Genomic DNA, 20,902 nt, shown 5'->3' with positions numbered 1-20,902 from the left:
CCCTGGTACCACTGCGCTGCGAGGTGAGGTCACAAAGTAGGGCTCTTTACACCACCCTGGACCTTCATCCCAACAACTTCATCCTCCCTCCCTGATAGTCAGAAATACTCAGGATCAGATTTGCACCTGCCCCCCTGCTTTAGGGGTGGTACAGGCATTTTGGGTGGTGTTTGGATCCCAGTGCCTCTGGTATCTCTGCTGGACCCTTTAACCATCAGAGCCAAGAATCCCTTGCAGCTGTGTCCAGGTGAGGGCTCTTCCCCTTAAAAGCTCCTGGCTCCAGCTGAGGCAGAGCTGCTCCAGGATTTCTTGTGTGGATTTGCCCTTGCTTTCCTCTTGGGTAAGTGATATGGGGCATGAAGTTTGACAAGGCCAAGTTCAAGGTCCTGTGCCTGGGTCAGGGCAACCCCAGGCACAAATACAGGCTGGGTGGAGAAGGGATGGAGGGCAGCCCTGAGGAGAGGGGTTTGGAAGTGGAGAAGAGGGAAAGGCTTCAAACTGACAGAGGGTAGGGTTAGATTGGATATTAAGAAGAAATTGTTCCCTGTGAGGGTGGGGAGGCCCTGGTAGAGGTTGCCCAGAGAAGCTGTGGCTGCCCCTGGATCCCTGGAAGTGTCCAAGGCCAGGTTGGATGGGGCTTGGGGCAACGTGGGCTAGTGGAAGGTGTCCCTGCCCATGGCAGGGGTGGGACTGGATGGGCTTTAAGGTCCCTTCTAACCCAAACCATTCTATGATCTCTCCCATCTCATGCTGCAAACTACCTTGTGGCTTCTCTCCCTTCCTGCTTTTCTGTCAGTTTGCTGTTATTTGCTGTTATTTTGGATAACAGGGTGGCCCAGCAGTGACCGCCGCGTGTCCTTAGGGAGATGACAAGTTTCCTCCATTCCTCTATTACCGCTTTTCCCCTTGGTGTGCACCCAGGTACTGAGCTGGTGCCTTTCCCAGCCCTGGCAGTGGGAGCAGCCAGGGTGGCTGCCAGCTTTCTGGTTGTTTGTCCTTGATGGGAAAGCTTTCCCCATGGAACTGAGAACATGCCAGCTGCGAGTGCACGGGTGACACCAAGTGCTCAGCTCTGTTCCATTTGGTGTCTCTGAGATGGGGTTTCTCATTTGCACCGTGGCATTGACACAGTAAAATAATACATAAAGCACACACAATAAATTAAAGCAAATACTGCATGTGCCGGTGCCCAGAAATTTGGGACTTGCTGCAAGGCTAACAAGATGCATTTTAATAATTACAAATGAACCTGTGGCCAAGAGAGCCTTCACCGAGCACACCTGTAATGAATGCAGATGCTGCTGCTCCCTCAGAATGCAGATAATCACATTTGCCAGTGCATTAGAGCTGATTTAGGGGTAAACAATAGCTTCCATCTGAATTTGTTTTACAACCTATTTGCTATAGCGGGTACCTTTTTTCTATTATTTGAAATAATTGTAAATATTTTACCAGGCCTTCACGCTGCAGTTGTTTTTTGGGTTTGTTCGTTTTGTGTTTGGTGGGGTTTTTAATGTTATTTATTATTTATTTACGGTGAATTGACAACAATTGTGTTCACCCTCCATCTAATCCAAGGAGCTCACGGTTGTTTCCTCCCCTCTCCATCCTTTGTCAGAATAATTGTTCTTCCCACAGTGCCTGCTGCATGGTTTGTAAGCTTATTTCAGGCTCAGCTGTGGGGATTAGTGATAACGCTGCCTATTGTACCAAGGTTCATATTATTTAAAACTGGAACTAGAACAAAGGCAATTCAATCCCAGCTCCTCTCTGCCTGGGATGCAACAGCATTTACTGACACTGTCCAGGAAATCCAAGGTATGAGCTGAGTCTCTGCCTGTCTGGAGGCTGGGAAAGGGAGATAAATCCAGCTGGGCAGGCTTCGTTCAGCCCCAGAGCTCGGGCAGGAGCAGGGAAGGGCTTTTCTTTGGGTTGCTCCTTCCCTGAGGGTTGTTATTAACTCCTCCTCAAGCACTGCCCGTGCCCCAGAGATCTCCAAGCAGCTGGTGCAGCAGGGATGGGATGTTGTGTTGCGGTGGAAATGCTCAGGTTTTATTTTCTTCCAGGTTAGCAGGGTCTTAAAGGCATCCCAATAGGTCCACATCAGCAGCTGAGTGAAGCTGGGGATGTTCCCACCTCTGGTGATCAGCTGGCCTCTCACACACAGCCCTGCTGCAGCTGGACTCTGGTTAAGGAGCTTGAGTTAACAGCCCTTTCCCCTCTCTGCTTGATCAGTAATGTGAGACCAGGTCTCCAGCAGATAGCCCACATCATACATATATATGTGCTTTAAGCCAGATTGCTGCCAGGAATGTTCCCAAGAATGCCTTGGCACATGCAGAGCTGGTGTTCTTGGGCATCAAGTGTCTTTCAGGAAGCTTCTCCTGGTTAGAGCAGAGGAGCTTGTGGCAGGACTGTGTGGTCACCCTTGCCCTCGTGGTGGGAAGGCTGAGAGGGTTGGAGTTCCCAGGCTGGCATGGCAGCAGTGCTGGCATCATTGGACCTCTCCCCTGGGATTCTGCAACCCTCTATCCCTGGCTATTCGTGCCTTCACTCTTTAGATTTCACTTGGGGATTCAAAGGATGAAGGAAAGTGTTGCTGCCTCTACTTCCATGGAGCTTCTACAGCCATTGAGGTTCATGGAATCAGGGAATATCCTGAGCTGGAAGGAACCCACAGGATCATCTAGTCCAACTCCTGGCATTGCACAGACACCCCAACAATCCCACCATGTCCCTCAGAGTGTTGTCCAAACCCTCCTGGAGCTCTGGCAGCCTTGGGGCCGTGCCCACTGCCCTGGGGAGCCTGGTCAGTGCCCAGCCACCCTCTGGGGGAAGAACCTTTTCCCTGAGATCCAACCTGAGCCTGCTCCAGCTCCAGCCATTCCCTTGGGTGCTGTCCCTGGTGGAGGATTTTACTCTAATGTTTTTGTCAGCAGTGTTCAACTCCCTGCTCAGCTCTCCCTCTACCCCATCCCTGACCCCAAAATCCCACACTTGGTACATCCTGCATGGTGATGCTGACTTCTTCAGGCTGGGAGGTGCTGGTGTGACCCACCCTAGCCACTGCTGGTCCATGACCTGCCCATCACCCTCCTGTCCTACCCCAGCCACAAAAGGAGCAGAGCGTGGGGTGTGTGTGTGTGCATGGGGGGCGGTGAGAAACCCCAGACACACAAAAGCTGGAGGAACCACCAGCAGCTGTAACCCTGGCAACTGTGTCTCAGGATTTGAATGTAATTATACCTCGAACGTGATAAACACTCCGAAGGACTCCTTATGTGGAGATCATACTAAACAAGTCTTTGAAATTACCCTCATCAAATATTGATAGAGGGAGAGTTTTGTTAAAAAAAATAAAAAAGGGGCAAAGGGAAAGGGAGAGAAAAGGCGAATTCTTGCTGCTGCCCACGGGCTGGGGGTTAATGAGGATCTGTTGGTTTATCACCATGGTGCAGGGCCCACTGAGGGCTCCAGCACACAGCGGAATTAAAAGTGGGGGTGGGAGGATGAGGGAAATAAACCCATCAGGTGAGGCAGCTGTATCGATTGGCATTTTGTTTTATGTTTGGCATGCAGGAAAGCCATCCCAATAAACACCATTTATCTTGCCCAGCCCTGGCAGCCAGGGTTTAATTGCTTCGGAGGGGGAGTGGGCGGAGGAGAAGGGGCGTTTCTGAGGGTCCGTCAGGGTGCAGGGTTGTGTTGGGCAGCAGAGCACTGAGGATGGAGATCCCCTCCCACCTGTGGGTTTGGAGACTGTAGGCAGAATGTTTTCCATTGGGAGAGCAGGTTGAAGTCCCAGGTGGTTTCCAGCACCTGTGGAGCAGCAGTGGAAGAGCATTCCTGGAAGCTGTGGGGTTGGCTTGGTGCGGGGATGCTCCAGCACCCAGTGCTCCTTGCTGGTACTCATCTCCTGCCAGCACCCTCTGTCCCTGAAAGAAGCTGACCAGGGACCTTCCCTGGTTCTGGTGGGAAGGGAGGGAACTGGGCTACACTGCTGTATTTTCACCCTCTCCTTATGCTTGGGAGGTGCGAGAGATCTCCCACTTAATAACAACAGCATGAGTGGTGTTGGGACTGGCTGTTGTGCTCAGCAGGTGCCCTGTCAAATGCTTGGGGGAGCTTTGGTGAGCAGAGCAGCTTCTTGTCTCGAGTGATCTCCCAGCAACAAGTGGGGCTGGGAAGAAAATGGGGGAAGAAAATTCCAGTGTTGCCCGGAAAAAGGAGCAGCTAAAACTTCGTCGGAGCAGAGGCTCTGGAGATGTGGAGGAGGAGGAGAGGGAAACAGCTCTTCATTCTGGCTCTGCAGGCAATGAGTGTGGGGGAAAGAAGGCTGGAGAGGGCCAACTTTGTGAGTTGCTGGTTGTGAGGTATTTAGTGATTTTATGAGTTTGCTTTTAATGGGGAGAAGAGGCAAAGAGCCGAGCACACGGGTGCCCTGGCTGCAGTTTTGGTTGTTGTGAGTGTTGGCTGATTGACCATAATTAACTCTCACCTGGACTGATGGAGACCTGGAGGTAAAGGTGTGTTCTCCCTGTGTGCTGGGGGAAGGAAGGTGGTGGTACCGATGTCCTCTGATTCACCTGGCCAGGGGTTTTATCACTTTAAGTGTTTATAGAGACAACCTGAGTACTAGAAAAAAACAGCTGACATCTCCATGGGATCCACTGTGGGAGCAGTGGCCAGTGCTGTGGCCAGGGATGACTGGGAGTGCAGCCAGAGGACAGGCAGGATCCTTCAGTGTTTTAACATGAGTGATGGAGGCATGATGGAATTACCATCTTGGTGGAGAGCCGTCCATCCCTGATGGAAAACTTCCCTTTCCCCATTGAACATCATTATTCCTGGCAGGCCTGCACTTAAAACCATCTCAGCACTCTCAGAAGGGACCTGGCAAACGTCTCCCGAGCAAACAGAAAACCACTTTTCAGCTCCAGCCACCCAGATCTGCAAAGTCAATCTGTTGCCAAGAGATGTGCCAGGATAGATGATGGCTTTGCAGCCTGTGACCGAACAAGAGTGGCACAGAGCTGCGGAGACCCACATGACATGTCCCTTGGTCCATCCCCAGCTCTGTGCCAGGCAAACATGCTCTTTTTGCTGGGAGCAGCGGACATGGCTGAGATGCACCAATACTGGAGCCTCATCAAGCACTGCCGGTGATTTTATGGGCTGCTTGGAAACAGTTGGAAACCTCTGTGATGCCAGAGCTGAGTATTAGTTACTGTTACTGTAGCTGGGAGTGGAAAGAAGGGCGAACTGCAGCTCTAAAGGATGCTTTTGGGGTTGATGGTCCAACGTGGAGGGTGGGTTTCTGGAGCACGAGGCAGCTGTGACTCAGGTGTGGAAGGCAGGGAGTCTGCGGTGGTGGGTGATGGTTGTTGAACAGCATGGAGTGTGTTGGAGGGAAAGGGCTGCAGGTTGTCCTCTGAAATGTATTTCACAAATGATTTAAAGAAAGCTGCACTTAAGCTTATGGTTGCCCTGTCTCCTGCAGAGCTGCTGGCTGGAGCCATGCCATCCAAGGACAGACTGGGGTTGATCCTGTCTAGTATGTGCTGGTGAGCACTTGCTGGGAGCTGGAACAGGGAAGAGGGATCTGGACAGCATGTTGTATCTGAAGCCTTTGAGGAGGGATCCAGATGGTGTCTGCATCTCTTGTTTATCAGGCTAAAAATAAATAACTTTAAAAAATCTCAGTCTTCCTTTCCCACTGAAAATTACCACGAATTCCTCGTCCTGGAGCCTTTGGAAGGGATGAAGGGAGCTGGGTTCATACACAGCACCCCTGGGAAATGCTCCTGCCATCGGCAGAAGGTGCCAAGGGCTGTGCAGATGCTTTGAAGGGAGAGTTGCTGCACGAGGGAGCTGAGAGGTGTGTGTAGGAGGACAGATGTGGATGCACATCACCTGGAGGGTGTGCAAGGAGGAAATATCAGCTGAGGGTAAAAACGGCGCTTTGACCTTTTGGAAGAGCTGTCTGTGTGAGGTGGCTGAGGTGCAGTGAATCATTTAACAGAACAGCTGAATCCTTGGGCTGAGCCAGGCAAGGAGTGTCCCAGCAGAGGAGCTGCTTCTCCCAAGAAGGCTCCCAGGGTTCATGCTTAGATGGTTCCTTTAAAGGTTAATTCTCAGTGGCAGCATCTGCAAGAAAACCTGGAGTACTCGGAGAGAACTCAACCCACTACAAAGGGTCTTCATGTTTGTGGGTCTTTTTGGTCTTTGTTTTTAAAATGTTAAAATTTGCTCTTATTCATTTCTCGAGATAAAAAAACTAAAGAGTAAAAGCCAACCCTCCAAGCTGGGCTCCCAGTGCAGAGGCACAAAGGGACAGCCCTGCCGTTCCCGGAGTCGGTGGCGCGGTGGGCTGAGCTTCCTCCTGCTCCAAGGTGGCACAATAAAGAGCTCCTGCAGTCATCTTTTTTTTTTTTTTCCTAGGAGTTGCATTGTTAAAACCTTCCGTGGGGAAATCCAGGGACTGTAATTGCTCTGGTCTGACTCTGCCTGCTGAGCCGCTTGAATTAAGTGGGTGTTTTGGCATCCTGAGCAGAGCCTTGTGGGAAGTGACCTTCGCCTTCCGCCGCTGCACTCTGCAACCTGCCGCTAATTAGGATGGAGAGAGCCCTCCTTTGTTTCCAAACACCAGTTTACCTCCGTGCCCGCGTTCTGCCGGGAGCTGCCCGGTGTGACTCGGCGCATAATGAGCGGGGCACAGCGGAGGGTCGGGCTCCGGCACCGCCGAGCGCGGCTTTTAACACGGCGGAGCTGAGCGGGAGGGCGAGCCCGGCCCCGAGCCGCTTGTGGAGCCTATTCACAGCACAGCCTCTCATTAGCCGGCCTCGGAATTAACATCTGAAACGATGCTTTGTGGGGAAAAAAAGAAACATAATAAAAAACATCACTTCCACGGCTGCTTTCGGCCAGAATTTGCAAACTCGGGAGTGGCATCAGCGGCACTGGGAGAAGGGCATCGCTGGAGCTGCAGATGGGAGGGGTTGGGGCAGATGTCAAAGGTCCACAGCTCCCTTAGAGAATCACAGAATGGTTTGGATGGGAGAGGACCTTGGGGATCATCCAGTTCCAACCCTCATGCTGTAGGCAGGGACACCTTCCATGAGCAATGGGCTTTGCCTGCCCTTGGGACTGTTCACCTAGGTCATCCCTCCTCTGATGAGAACTGTCTTGGCTTCAGGCACTGGTTTATCTGTGGTGGGTGATGAAGAGTTTCTGCCTTTTGGAAAGACACTGATTTCCAACCCTATAATAAAGGGACAATGATGATCAAGTTTTCAAAGGTAAAACTCGGCACAACCCCTTCAGAAGAAACTGGAATGTGGGGCACTTAGAGGGTTCAGGCCAAATTTACTCAGAAAGATTAGTTAAGCTGTGTTGAAGTTCTTTGTGAATGCCCCCCTTCAAATGCAATCTGGTTAACATCATGTGTGTTGGAAATGATGTTGGAATTAATGTCACTTCGGTTCTGAATGAGGACATGCTGCAGGGATTTGCTAACTTTGAGGAAATCCACTTTAAACTCTCACCTCTACCCAGTGCTCCCTGTGAGACAGTGCTTGGCCACAGCTGGGGATAAGCAAACAAGGAACCCAACAGACATATTTGGATGTGTGAAAGACCTCTGCCTGTGCTCTAGAAATACTTAGACCCCAATTCTTCTGAGACATCTTGGGTCAAGAGGATTCAACCCAAAAAGCATCAGGCTGTGATGGTGATCAGGAGTGAGGTGAGCAGCGGGTTGGAGATGTGTCTGCAGACAGCTCAGCTCCCGGGAGGACATCCATGCAGTCAAAGAGACCTCCTCAAGCAGAGGCTGCTGCTGCTGCAGACCTGGTCACTGCCTGCTGGCACGTGGAGCTCACCCCTTGGAGACCTGCAGGCCCTACCAGGCACAGGACCTGGAGTGGGCAGAGTAGAGAGGGTGTTGCCCTGGGATCAGCCAGGGGCTAAAACCATCCCTGTGGCAGGGGTCTGGTCCCTCTGGGGCAGGTGGTGTGGCAGCTCTTGGCTGGAGCCAAAGGAACGTACTCTGCACCTGAATGAACAGGGTTTGGGATGTGCCAGGCAGCGAGCAGGTACTCAGAGGGGAGGGCTGTGCTGGAGAAGGGGGTGCAGAGACAGAGCAATCCACCCTGCAGGGACCTCAGAATGAGCAAGCCGTGTCAGCTCCACCTCAGCACCACCCTGCCCAGGCTTATGGATGGAGTCTTGCAGGCTGGCTGCCTTTGGGCAGAGCAGATGCTCAGGTGATGTCTGGGTGGAGCAGGATCACAGCTGACATCCGCAGGAGTGGCAGCACCGCTACTGATGGGACCCAGATCAGCTACTCCTGACCAGCTTGGGCAGCCCCAGCCTGGGTCAGGGCCTGGCAGCAGATGGAGAGGTGACTGTGCTGCAACCTGCCCTGGGTGCTGCTGTTGTTCTGTGTTCATTAAGGCACCCAGGGAGTAGGTTGGATCTCAGGGAAAGGTTCTTCCCCCAGAGGGTGTTTGGGCACTGACCGGGCTCCCCAGGGCAGTGGGCACAGCCCCAAGGCTGCCAGAGCTCCAGGAGGGTTTGGCTGATCCTCTGGGGCACAGGGTGGGACTCTGGGGGATGTTCCTGTGCAGGGCTGAGGGTTGGACTGGATGGTCCTTGCGGGTCCCTTCCAGCTCAGCACATTCTGTGACTCTGTGGCACCTCATGCCCTGTGTGTGCTCCTTAAGGATTACCTGGAGTGAGCTTTCCAGGAATTGCCACTCAGCAAGGACAGTGCAGTGCACAGGCTGCCTACCTGCTACCTCCTTCCCTCCTCACCAGTTTTCCCTGTGTCCCTAAGTGCTGCTGGGAGATACTGAAGCTTGGATAGTAGCGCCGAGTTGGCAACTTTTAATATTGCTGAAACATAATCAGCTTTTGCTTCTACAGCAATTAGCATGTTATTACCCATAATGTTTTGCATGGCAATTTTGTTGTAAACATTTGTACTAATTCACCATAACCTAATTATTTTTATGACACATAATTATGAAATATTTTTGGAGGAGGAATGGTTTCATTTTCTATTTATACCATTATTTCCTGGAAGTGGCAGTTATTTTTAACACCAGGAAACAGTGTCTCCCCCCCCTTCCCCAATTAGCCCTTTCTACTTACTGCCTCGACTTGCTTGGATAGCGCAGTAGCTGGGATGACGTTCTTGTGGAGATGTGTGATGGATTCCAGGAGAGACTAATTGAGCTGTAATTTGTGGTGGTGTGATGCGTAAATGGAGGAACGTAACAAGCGGTTTTCTTTGCTGCTCGGGGGGTACATGTGGTGAGTCCCAGTCACAGCATCTGCCATAATGTCCCTTTCCAAAGTATTTAAGGACAGAGCGATGAGGTGAAGCTGCTGCCTCAGGACTTCGTTTCTCAGGAGTGCAACCACCCTGAGCTTGGAGACAGGACCTCTTCAGGGAGGTGCTCTTGGGTTTCATAGGATTACAGAATCTCCTGAGTTGAAAAGGACCCACAAAGATCATCCAGTCCAACTCTTGGCCCTGCACAGGTACTCCAACAATCCCACCCTGTCCCTCAGAGCGTTGTCCAAACCCTCCTGGAGCTCTGGCAGCCTTGGGGCTGTGCCCACTGCCCTGGGGAGCCTGGGCAGTGCCCAACCAGCCTCTGGGAGGAGAACCTTCTCCTGAGATCCAACATAAACCACCCTGACACAGTTTTTGACATCAGTAACCTCTTGCTCAGTCCTTGGCATCCCTGGACCAGAACAACTAAGAGATTCCTCAGCCCCCCCTGTCTTCCAGCTTGGTGTAACTGTGTGACTTACTGAGAGGAGGGGGGTGGAGGGTACCAGAAGTGGGTGGGGATGCCCGAGGAGCCAGGAGAAACATCTGGGCTGTGCTCCAGGCTCCAGAGAAACACCCTGGGCCCAAGCTACAGAGGCAAACACAAAATGCATGTCTGGAGCCCAGCAGTGCTGAGCCCAGCCCTTTGGGCTGATATGAGAGGGGGGTTTGAATCCCTGCAACAACAATTTGATGGCAAGAGGCCTTCCTTAATCACATTCGTGGAGGCACTGTATAGAAAACGCTCAGAATTCAGGCTCACTCTTAACAAGTATGAAACTTGGCAGGCTGAAAGGCTTGTATATCTTGTCTGATCTCCAGTCTGGAGAGGTCTCAAAACGGAGCCATGTGTAGTGCATTGACATCTTAAAAGAATTTCTAAAAAAAAAAAAAAAAAAAAAAAAAAGCCTTTCTAGATGACTGTATGTCATATAAATGAGATTTATTTCAATGCCTGTCATGATGGTTGAGGCAGTAACAAATCCAGTAATTGCCAGTGCTACGGTCGCATACGCTCTGAATGTTTAACTCTGGGCTACATTTATACAGCGGGTTTGAGGTTATTTAGTGAATCCTTTGCCCATTTTTCTCTCTCTCCTGGTTGGTGGCTGTGGAGTTATGTGGTGTGTCAGCCACGTTGAGCGTGGTGAGTGTTGCATGCAGGCTGCTGTCTCAGAGCCTGCCTATAATTAGCTGTTAATCGTGTGTGACTGATGAGCACCGTGGAAATTGGGTTAAGGGAAACTCAGTGGCCTTTTAAAATCATTCCCAGTGCTGGATGCTAGTGCGAAGTCACACTTCCAGGAAGCCTCCAAGTAATCAGAGGTGCAGAGCTGAAATGAGACTGTGATTTTTTTTGTGACTGCAAGACCTAAGGACTGAAGTGGGTTATTACGTTTTAGCAGTTTTTTGCCCTCCCTGAATACCAAGAGCCAAAAGTGACTTGTCCCACAGCCCTTCTTAAATGAGGTGGCCTTGTTCTTTGGGTTATTCACTGCCTGTCAGAAAAGAGAAGGTGACTCGCAAAGTTCTTTCATCTCCAAACTTGTTATCCTTGATCTTTCTGCAGAAGTAATGACTTGAGATAGTGTAAAGACTATCTCATGAAATATCTGGAAAATGAAGTGAACTCCACACTGGGTTATGATCCAGCTGATACTGACACCGAGGTTATCCTTGGCAGAAGTGGAATATTTTGTGCCCAACTGTCAGTGGGACTTTTTTTCCTTCTCCCCAGGGATTACACGTCAACAAGGTCATTCCGAACATCAACAAACAGTTACAAATGTGTCAAAACTCCATCCCGTGTTTGATGTCTGTCACTGAACTCCCTTAAAGGCACCACCGTGAAGCATCCTGGGCAGGGATTTTGGGATTGAGTCAAGGATGTCTTGAAGGTCCCTGGCAATCACACTGATAACACGGGGAGGTCACTTTTGTGTGTGGTGACTTTCTTGCACGGGATCTGTAAGATACAACAAATACAGTTGCAATGGGTGGAAATGGGTCAGTCCTGCTGTTTCAATCCCTGTGGGGAATTGTGTCTGGGGTGGGAGCAAACAGAGGATATTTTTGTGTTTCCAAGGTAGCTGATAAAGATCACACTGACCTAATCTAATGCTCTGGAGGTCAGGAAATTAGAAATAAGAGTTCATTGCAGTGGAAAAGTTTCCTGGCTCATCACAGTCAGGAGGTCTCCAATATACTTGATGCTCCAGGAGATAACTTTCAGGTCTTGGCACTGCTTTGTTTTTTTCAGGAATGGGTAAAATAAAAAACAATAAAAGGAGGCAAAGACAAAGGACACCTCTTCTATATCAAGAATCTTATGAAAAATTCATCTCTTATCACTGCTGGAGGTGTTATGAAGACTGAGTTAATTGTGTGTATGATCCTGTTTGTTAGAGTAGGCAGATTAGTATCATCTACTCATAAAAAAACCCCAAAATATTCCACCTGTTTCAATTTCACTGGAGAGCACGTTAATCTCTGCTGTAACCCGCTGGGCCACATGCTTGCTGTATATGTGAAATTAATACTTTATTACCATCTATTTTTAAATGCCTTGGCAGAAGGGGGCGAGATGGGCAGCCTGCGATCTCGAAGCACGTCTTGAAGTGCTCGTCACAACGGAGTTTAAAACGGCTTTTGGAGGTGATGCAGGTGTCGGAGGGTTTGTCCGTGGTGAATCCATCTGTGTCAGCCTGGGGCTGAGGGAAGCCACGTGCAGGGCTGACAGGTACCTGAACGCTCCGAAGCCAAATGTGTGTGAGCTCATCCCGGCCGGGAATGTCTTTTATTTCCCTCGATTGTGCCTGAAATGTGCTCGTGGGTTTTGCAGGGATGTTGAGGGAGCGTCGCAGGAACCGACAGATGGGCTCCAATATACCCAGGAAGGTGGCTGAGACATAAGTGTTCCAAATTTATGGTGGCCATAAAGAGCTGTGGAGATGATTGATTCTGCTCATTGCTCACGCAGATAACGATGGGTTTTAGAGTAAAGCAGTAACTGATAGCCTCTGAGCTGGGAATTAAATTCCTCTCTTTCCATGATGTCATCATGATGTCATACTTTATTGCCTGTAATTTGACAGTCTATCAGGGCCCAAGGCTGCTGTCAGCCTGCTGGGGTTCATGTGTGTGACATCACACGTGCTGTCAGCTCTGGGCTCTGATGATGGTGCTCTTCTAATTGTGATTTAAAATGCTTTCCTGATGGGGGAAGTTACGGCTTTCTCGGGGCATATCGTGTTCCAGGCCAAATGCTGCTGTGGCTGAGGAGGGGGTGTCGTTTGGAAAGGTCTTTGGAGGGCAGTGAGTGTAATTCTTTGTGCTGTGTGTTCAGAAAAATATGGGTTCTGTAGCCTGGAGGACACTGTCACAGTGAGAATGATTGTTAGGGGATGAAAGGGTGGCTGACACTTGTAATCCTCACGTCCTTTGCCTCCCCTCTTCAAAGGAATATTGAACTGCAGTCCTCTAAGGACAAAGAGGAAGGAGAAGAAATATGGTCCCAGACTCATGCATGGCCAGGCTGGTTGATGGATCCTCATGGTCCTCCTTGGAATGTACCTTCTGCTTAAATGAGGACTTTGGGAATAAAGAAACCCCAGGTGATAAGTAATGTACCTCTTAATTCTAATAAGAGACTTTCTCCTCCTGTCCTGGGGAAGTGTGTCTTTCCTCTTCCAACTCCTGGCTCCTGGACCTAGGAAAGGGTGCTCCTAAGGGCAGGTGGAACATGAGCACCGAAGCCAGACCTGGGCGGTGGCTGCTGGGATTTAGTGAAGGATTCAGGTTGGTATTTGGTTACCATGGTGATACACGTGGTTTTTAACCACGATGGAGGCATGGGTGGATGGAGGAGGGTACAGCAGTGGGCTGTAATCCTGTGTTCCCAAGGCCTGTACCTCCCAGGAGAGCACAGCAGACCCTGCAGTGCGCTGTCCGCAGCGAGCTGGTGGAAAGCCCAGAGCACATGTTTTACCCATATACATTACATAAAACCTCTATTTTCTCTTTTTGCTTTGGAGAGGGAATTCTCCTGGAGCAGGTCTCTTGTTTGACCACACAGTCACCCTCTTCAGCCCTTTGGACTTCTATCTGTAACCCCCCGTGCTGGTTATTTCTAAGTAGAAGGTTTATTTTGACACTTCTGCTGTGTCCCATCCTCCCTTCAGCCTCCTCCCCAGCTGGCTGAACGGTGTCTGGATTCCCTTGAACAGAAGGGGAGGCACAGGAGCAAAGTCTGTTGTTTTTTTCCCCAAGCCTGTGGCAGCAGATTGCAGCATTTTCTGTCAGCTCATTAATTACGAGGGCATTAACTTCCGAGGGGGGAAACACTGGGAATACCAAGGTTGCTGCTCGGATGTTATAAATAACACACTGGGTAGTTCTGAAGTGGTAGAGAGCTCAAAAGCTGCCAGGTTTTCCTGGGAATACCTGGAGCTGCTCTGTGCTGGGGCTCTGAGTTAATGGAAGAGCCTGTGCTTCGTTGGCCAACACAACTTGTCCAGTGTGGAAACAGTGAAGAGTAAATGTGGGATCTGTGGTCCTGGAACAACAGGTTAAGCTTGGTATATTCCTGCTGCCAGCTCATAGGAACAACCCTCCAAGAGTAAAGTGATATTATTTCTGGAGTGTGGCAGATATGTTGTCCCAAAACTGCACCAGGAAACTTTAGGAAGTTGACATCAAAGCTCCCACTGATATTCAGTGTCTCTCTGGTGAGTGCCAGCTCTTGCAGAAGGAGAAAACCAAATCAAAGAGACAGAGGCAGCAGCAGTGACACTGATTTTTTTGGTTTGTTTTAATATTTTAAATTTTTTATTTTATTTTATTTTATTTTTATTAAAAATGCACCCCTGTGGCACAGCTGGCTACTTGCTCAGCACAACAGCACCAGAGAGGAAATTCCTTCCCAGCGCTCACAGGTGATCAACTTACACATTGAAGCATGAAGTTTGATTACCCTTGTAACATTTTATTAGCTTGCATAGCTGCAAATGTTATTAATGCTCATAAAATTATCCAGTCCTTTAAAATGTCTGTTCCACTGGTGTGTGTCTCCTTGACTTCCTGGGGTAGTGGATTCCAGAAGTGACTGCGCTGGGTCAAGTCGTATTTTTATTTTATTTCTCTTAAATCTACAGCCCTTTTGTTTCATCAAGTGCCCCCAGTTTGCTTTTAAATTACAGGGCAGGCTAATGTGGGGCTGGTTTTGATGGCAAACTTTGCTCTTCCATGGATTTTATTATTTTTTTAGTATACTGATGTTTTCATGTGTAGAATGTATTAATGAGTAATGTATATTTGTGTACATATGGAGATGCCTGCAAGTGTGTGCATTTCTACATGTATAAACACATACACATGTGTATTTTCTGTGTCACTTGAGCATCTTGGTGGGTGTCTTGGGTGCTGTGGTTTGGTGCAGGGATCCCACCCCCTCTTCTCTGCTGGTGAGAGATGCTCTGAGAGGCAGAGTAATAGCAGGGAAGAAAAATGCTGCTCTGAGCTGTGTGTCAGCAGACTTCAGACACAATGGGGCCCGTGTTTCCAGACAAGCCTTTTTAGCTAATTAGCTTAGTAAAAAATCTATTTCTCTTCTTAAATTCCCTGCCATCCATCCACCTAATAGAGTGAAGCAGCTCTTTATTGTGTGAGGGGTATGCAATGCATCATCTCTCTCCAGTATTTATCTCATCGCTCCCAGCCTGCTCTCTCCATCTCTCTGTCCACAGGAGCTGCCTGGTTGCCCATTCTGGCTGCTCCCTTCTGGCAGTGACTGTAATGGGAATGTGCTGGAGTTCTCCTTGTGTTCTGGAGGTCCCTTTGCTGTCCCACAGCAGCTCAGCCATGGCCTTGTCCTTACTTGTCTGCTGGTTTTCCTACGACAAAGATTCAGAAAGCAGAGATTTCTACAGCTGTGTGGTCTGGGAGACCCCCTCGCCCTGCAACCCACGTAGGGTCTGAGCTGGTCACCACCATCACCTCTGGAGCTGGGATGGGTGAGGGAAATCAGGAAGAGCTGCTTTGGCTTCAGCATAATGTGGGCAGGAGGATAGACCCCCTGAATTTCGGTTGTGTGGACAACTGAGTGGGAACATGTCTTCTGGAAAGACATCCGAGTCTCACAGACCCATATGGCAACAATTTTCACCTAAGGTCTGAATTTGGACGTTGCAGCTCCAGCCTCCGGCAGTTGAATTGCAGTGAGCAAGATTAAAGAGCCACTAATATTAACCATTGTTTTGGGTAGGAATGCATGGATCAGAGTCAAGTTGCTTTTTAACTTTCTTCTTGGGAAACTAAACTGAGTGAACTCCTTAAGGTTCTCACCTTAAGGCTGTTTTTTCACACCCAAAAATTATTATCGTAGCCATTGTCTGAACTCGCTGTTTCTGACAATATTTTTTTTTGTAGGTGTGAGCACAAAAGCTGGACACAACGTTCTTGCCAGCACAGGGTAGAAATGTGAAATACAACTCCCTTTATACTCCACTGGGCACGGGAAGTGTGGCTGACCTCGGGTTGGTGCTGGAAGCTCTTGTTTAGCCAGATGTCTCCCCTGACCTTTGCTCGCTGCCCCACACAGGGTGTGAACCCTCCTCTGCGTCCCCGCGAAGTGTGCTGTGCTTGGCCACGCTGCTGGACGTGTGTGGGCTGTCAAGTACTCGGGGATGTCAGGCCTGGGGATTGATAAATGGTGAGCTGGTCACTGCTTTCCTGGGCTCTGCTTTTGTTTACAGCTCTTGAGATGTTGGAGGAACGTGGAGTCAGCTCCTCTGGCTGGAGGAGAAGTGCTGCCGCATCGAGGCTTTGTCTTGAATCCTTTAGGTTTTTTTAATCTGTTTACAAGCTCACGTTGCATGAAATTGTTGAGCCCTCGTTAGTTTACCAAGAAAACATATTTCCTACAGCTTGGTGACCTGTCCTTGTGTGGAGTTCCTGTGCTATTATCCCCTGCAGATGCTCTCAGCTGTTTTTCAACGAGTTACGGAAAACCTTTGAATGTGAACTGTGAGCTGCTGTGGTCCTTCCCCTCCTTCATGTATCTTTTTACTGACTTGCTTGTTTTAATAACAGAAATTAAAGTGTTGGGCAACGATTTCTAAAACTGTTTAAAACCAGAACAAAAGCCCAAGAAAATTCTGGAACAGAATGCCTTTGTTGGCGAGAGTTAAGGTTTGTAAATATTTATTCTTCATGAGCAAAAATATCAGGCTGTTGTGAGAGAAAAAACCCAGGCAATTCAAATTTAAAGTGACAGCCCCACATAGGAATGGGGAGCCTGCAGAAATGTCAATAGGTCAGGCCCAGCCATGGTATTGGCATGCAAGCTCCTCTGCCTTCCCAATCCGTGAGAGCACTTCCTACCCTTTGTTGTAGTTTGGAAAACAGATACAAGTGTGTTTGTGTTTCTGTGCTCCTCTCAGTGGATTATTAGTGCTCAACCTGTGTGGCAGACCATTGTCATCCCAAAGCCTGCCTTGGAGTCACGTTTATGTTGGATATTAGGGAATATTTCTTCACTGAAAGGGTTGTCAAGCACTAGCACAGGTTGACTAGAGCAGAGGTGGAGTCCTCATCCCTGGAGGGATTTAACAGCTGTGTGTATGTGGCATCCGGGGACATGGGTGGCCTTGGCAGTGCTGGGGGAATGGTTGGACTTGATCTTAGAGGGCTTTTCCAACCTAAACCATTCTGTGGTTCTGTGCTGTGTGGATGCAAGGAGGAGACCTTGAAAATGTTTTTCCTAAAGGAAAAGTTCTACAACAACTCCTTTTGACTGGCCTCCGGCCTGTTTTAGAAGCAGAGCAAGGCACGGAGCGTGTGGTGCCAAGGACAGAGAACTTGTAGATGTGGCACATGGGGACATGGTTCAGTGGTGGACTTGGCAGTGTTGGGATAACGGTTAGAGTTAATGATCTTAGAGAGCTTTTCCAACCTTAATGATTCTGTGATTCTCTGAATGACCTGCTAACACATGATGGGAAGCCCCACCTCTTGGCTCTGCTCTCCCACTCGCTCCTGGCTCTGCTTTGCAGGCTGTCTTTCGAAGCCTGATGGAACAGTGATCCCAGGACACCTTCCCTGGGTGTAGTTAATGGCTTTTGCTGAATGATCGGGGCTCTCTAAACCTTGGTGTGGCTCCCTGGATGCTGATGACTGGCATTGAGGGGTAGAATTCCTGAGTGGCTCTGCCTGGCCAGACCCTCTGGTAGTGGCATGAGGCTTCCAGGGTGTGTTGGCTGCCTGGAAAATCTGCTGGGGACTTGGCTGTCCAGGAGCTTTGCTTCCTGCAAAGGAAGGAGGCTACTATTGCACGCCTGAGTTTTGCAAAGTCAAGGTTGTAAGCTGGGAGCTGGGCACGGGAAGTTTGTCCTGAAGTAAATGAAATAAATAAAACAAAAGTATGGCCAAGGAACTGAAGGCATGGCAAGGCCTTTGTTCTACTTTGTATTCTGGCCTACTCTGTTCATCTCTGCATTAATCTCTGGTTTACTGTGCAGCCTTGGTGCTCAGACACCAAACCCTCAGAGGAAGCGTGTGCGCAGGTACACGTGGAGGTCACCTCACCCCACATCTTCGGGGCACCGCTCGCTTTTTGTGAGCAATAATTCACTGCTGCTGAAGTACCTTGATTTCCCCGTCCTGGCGGGACATGCCCTGCCTGGGCAGCAGGAGGGGAGGCTGGGAGCTGAACCCAGCTACGGCTCCTGCAGCCAGAGCAGCCGTGATGAAACGGCTCCGGCAAGGAGCAGTGACAGCCCGGCGCCTCCCGCAGCCGTGACCTTCCTGATCCCGAGCCAAAGGTCACAGGCAGCAGCAGAGCATTTCAAAAATAAGCCCCTCTCTGAATCCAGCAGCTGAGAATTGGGCTCGGGGCCGGTGGAGAGCTTCAGCTCAAGGCTTTGGGCTGCGGGATGTGATGAGCATTCACAAGCTGCCTCGCTTCCTCAGAGTTGCTGTGTTTGGCAGGAATTAATGGAAATGGAAAAGGATGCCGCGGTTGAAGCGCCCGGGTCAGGTAACAGCAGGCCTGGAGGTGACGGGGTTTGCTCTGCCAGCTGTTTGACAGCCCTGCTGCTGCCCGGCATCGAGCAATTAGAGCTTCACAGAGCTCGTCCCTGTGCCTCGAGCTGTGACGCCTCTCGTTTGCAGGCCCCGCTGTGGGGTCCTGTGGGCGTGTTCCACCTCGAGGAGTGGCCACCTAACTAGCCCTGGGTGATCGAGCTGGAATTGCCGTGCTGGGGGGTGCCTGTTCCACCGTGGCTGCTCCATCTCCCCTGCCCAGGTGGCAGCAGCTTTCCTCGCCTCTCTGACTTTTGCGGGGCTGGGGAGAGCGGGGAATTTTTATCTTCTCCCGTGCAGTTAATTAGGAAGCATTCCAGTTTGTGCCGTGTGGTGGGGAGTGTATCCAGGCTGCTCAGCGATGCTAGCAGGCAACAGACCTCGCAGAGAAAGCAGGAATTCCTGATCCTGCTCCCTAATTTGGGATGAGCTCAAAGTCACCAGCAGACAAACTCTAAGCTTTAAGTCTCAAGATTGCAGCCCCTCCTGCAATCACTGGCACTAGAGAAAGGGAAAACCAGAATATTCATCTAAGAGTTGGCCTGTCCTTGGGCTGGAAGCGCTGGTTAGCTGAGTGTTGGGTCAAGGAATCGGAGCAGGACTTGGCTGATGGAGGATGCTGAGTTCATGGGGAAACAAATTGCTTAGCAACTCCAAGTGGTCTTCACGCAGCAGGTCAGCAGCAGCTCTTGCTGGGAGTTGTGGGCTAAACAAATTAGTCTGGTGTACCAGAGAGCAAACTGCATTACGTGTCATTTGGGATTAGCTGAGCTCTGTGATGGGACTAGGCTGGGCCTTGGAGCTCCTGGAGAAGCTCCCACACTCAGGAATGGGCCTCCAACCCAAGCATGCAGGGAGGGAAGCAGGTGTAGCACCACACACCATCCAAACGGGCTCGTTGTAGAATCATGGAATAATTTAGATTGAAAAAGCCCTCTAAGGTCATTGAGTCCAACCATTTCTCCAGCACTGCCAAGGCCATCACTAACCCATGTCCCCAAGTGCCACCCACGTCCACACCTCTTTTAAATCCTCCCAGGGATGGTGACTCCACCACTGCCCTGGGCAGCCTGTGCCAGTGCTTGACAACCCTGAAGCAATTTTTCCTAATATCCAAACTAATCCTCCTCTGGCATAACTTGAGGCTGTTTCCTCTTGTCCTGTTGCTTGTTGCATGAGAGAAGAAACCAACCCCCACCCGGCTACATCCCCCTTTCAGGGGGATGAAAGTGTCCTTTCAGGGAACTGTAGAGAGCAATTATTTTCTCGCCAGCAACTGCTGGGGCATCAGGAATGAGAAAGAGAAGTGGCCCACGCACTTCAGACCGGGCAGGATGATCTATTTACATGTGATTGACACCGGGAAAACATCAGTGAAGCCTTGCAGAGGGGTGGCAGCTCATTGGGATTCAGGCTCAGTCGCTGTTCATCCTCTGGAAAAGGCACCACCTGGCAGGATCACTCACCTCGACCCTTGGTGACAGAAAGGGACAGCCACCAGCTCTCGGTCACCAGCGGGGCATGTCACTGGAAATGACAAACCGGGAGGGAAGGAGAGGGGGATTGCACGAGGGGTGCCTGGAAGAAACATCTGACTTGGCTGAGCTCAGGGAAAGCTGAAAGAGCAGCTGCTGCTGCATAAATACCATCCTCCATCCTCTTCTGGACAGGCAGGAGAGAGACTCCTGCCTGCCACAGCAGTGGGGATGTGCTCCTGGGGGCCAGGAGTCTTGGAGATGGAGTGGTGTGGGGAGGAGCAGCCTGCAAGCTGGACTATGTTGGGGTAGAAATGCCTGGCTGGGGCAGATCAGTGGGTCATCTAACCCATCTCCCTGCCTCCATCATCATCATCAGCAGGTGCCGTGTGGGTCTGGTCCCTCTTGCCATCCATTGCAGTTGTGTCCAGCATCTAGGAAGAGGGGATTAGAAGGTATCTCTCTTTCTTTCTCCTTGTAGTATCTGCTGTTTGAGTTTACCTCAAGTCCATGAATTTGTTTAATCCGGTTTTACTGCCTGGTGGCCTCGTGCTTTGATGCTGATTTACCATCACCCACATCCCAGCTGAGTTTGTTGTTGTACCATCCCATCTGTATGAGGGTTGAAGAGCCTCCCACCAGTGGTGCTCTGTCACGTCACTGAGTGTGGGAAGAGGCTGCAGAACATCTTCTCTCCGTCCTGCCCCATTCCCATCTCTCGGCACACTTAAACTTCTTGGCTGAGGCAAAAATATAGGTAAGACATTGTGTAGTGGGGGTACATGTTCCTGCTGATCTGACTTGTGATCTTTGCTCCTGCCTGAATTAAGGGTCACCCCCTGACTCTGTGTCTTGCTCCCACCCAGGACTCAGTGGGCTTTTCCCAGCTGGAGCTCCAGGCAGAGGGATGAGGGATGGTGTCTGCTGTTAATCCGTGTTGATAGGTAAGCCCAGAGTGGATCACTCTGCTCTGGGGAGGCACTTCTTCACAGTCATTAACCTTTATTTG

At 50.2% G+C, this 20,902-nt stretch overlaps 1 long non-coding RNA gene across 3 annotated transcripts; it reads left to right on the top strand.

Moving 5' to 3' along the window:
• The first annotated feature begins 48 nt into the window (after positions 1 to 48).
• LOC116791615 lies at positions 49 to 12,962 on the top strand. 3 transcript variants are annotated; one of them, XR_004358791.1, is made up of 6 exons: positions 49 to 340; positions 7,555 to 7,744; positions 10,614 to 10,724; positions 11,914 to 12,080; positions 12,183 to 12,238; positions 12,801 to 12,962. It is a non-coding gene; the product is annotated as an uncharacterized LOC116791615 (long non-coding RNA). The 3 variants fall into 3 exon arrangements; XR_004358792.1 differs by lacking the exon at positions 12,801 to 12,962 and having other exon boundaries at positions 49 to 247; positions 12,183 to 12,399; XR_004358790.1 differs by lacking the exon at positions 12,801 to 12,962 and having other exon boundaries at positions 12,183 to 12,399.
• The last annotated feature ends 7,940 nt before the right edge of the window (positions 12,963 to 20,902 follow it).

Source organism: Chiroxiphia lanceolata, chromosome 10, assembly GCF_009829145.1.
Source record: "Chiroxiphia lanceolata isolate bChiLan1 chromosome 10, bChiLan1.pri, whole genome shotgun sequence".
In the NCBI taxonomy this organism is placed as follows: Eukaryota; Metazoa; Chordata; class Aves; order Passeriformes; family Pipridae; genus Chiroxiphia; species Chiroxiphia lanceolata.
The sequence above is the reverse complement of the archived record's forward strand: the minus strand, read 5'-3'. Positions and strand labels throughout refer to the sequence as shown.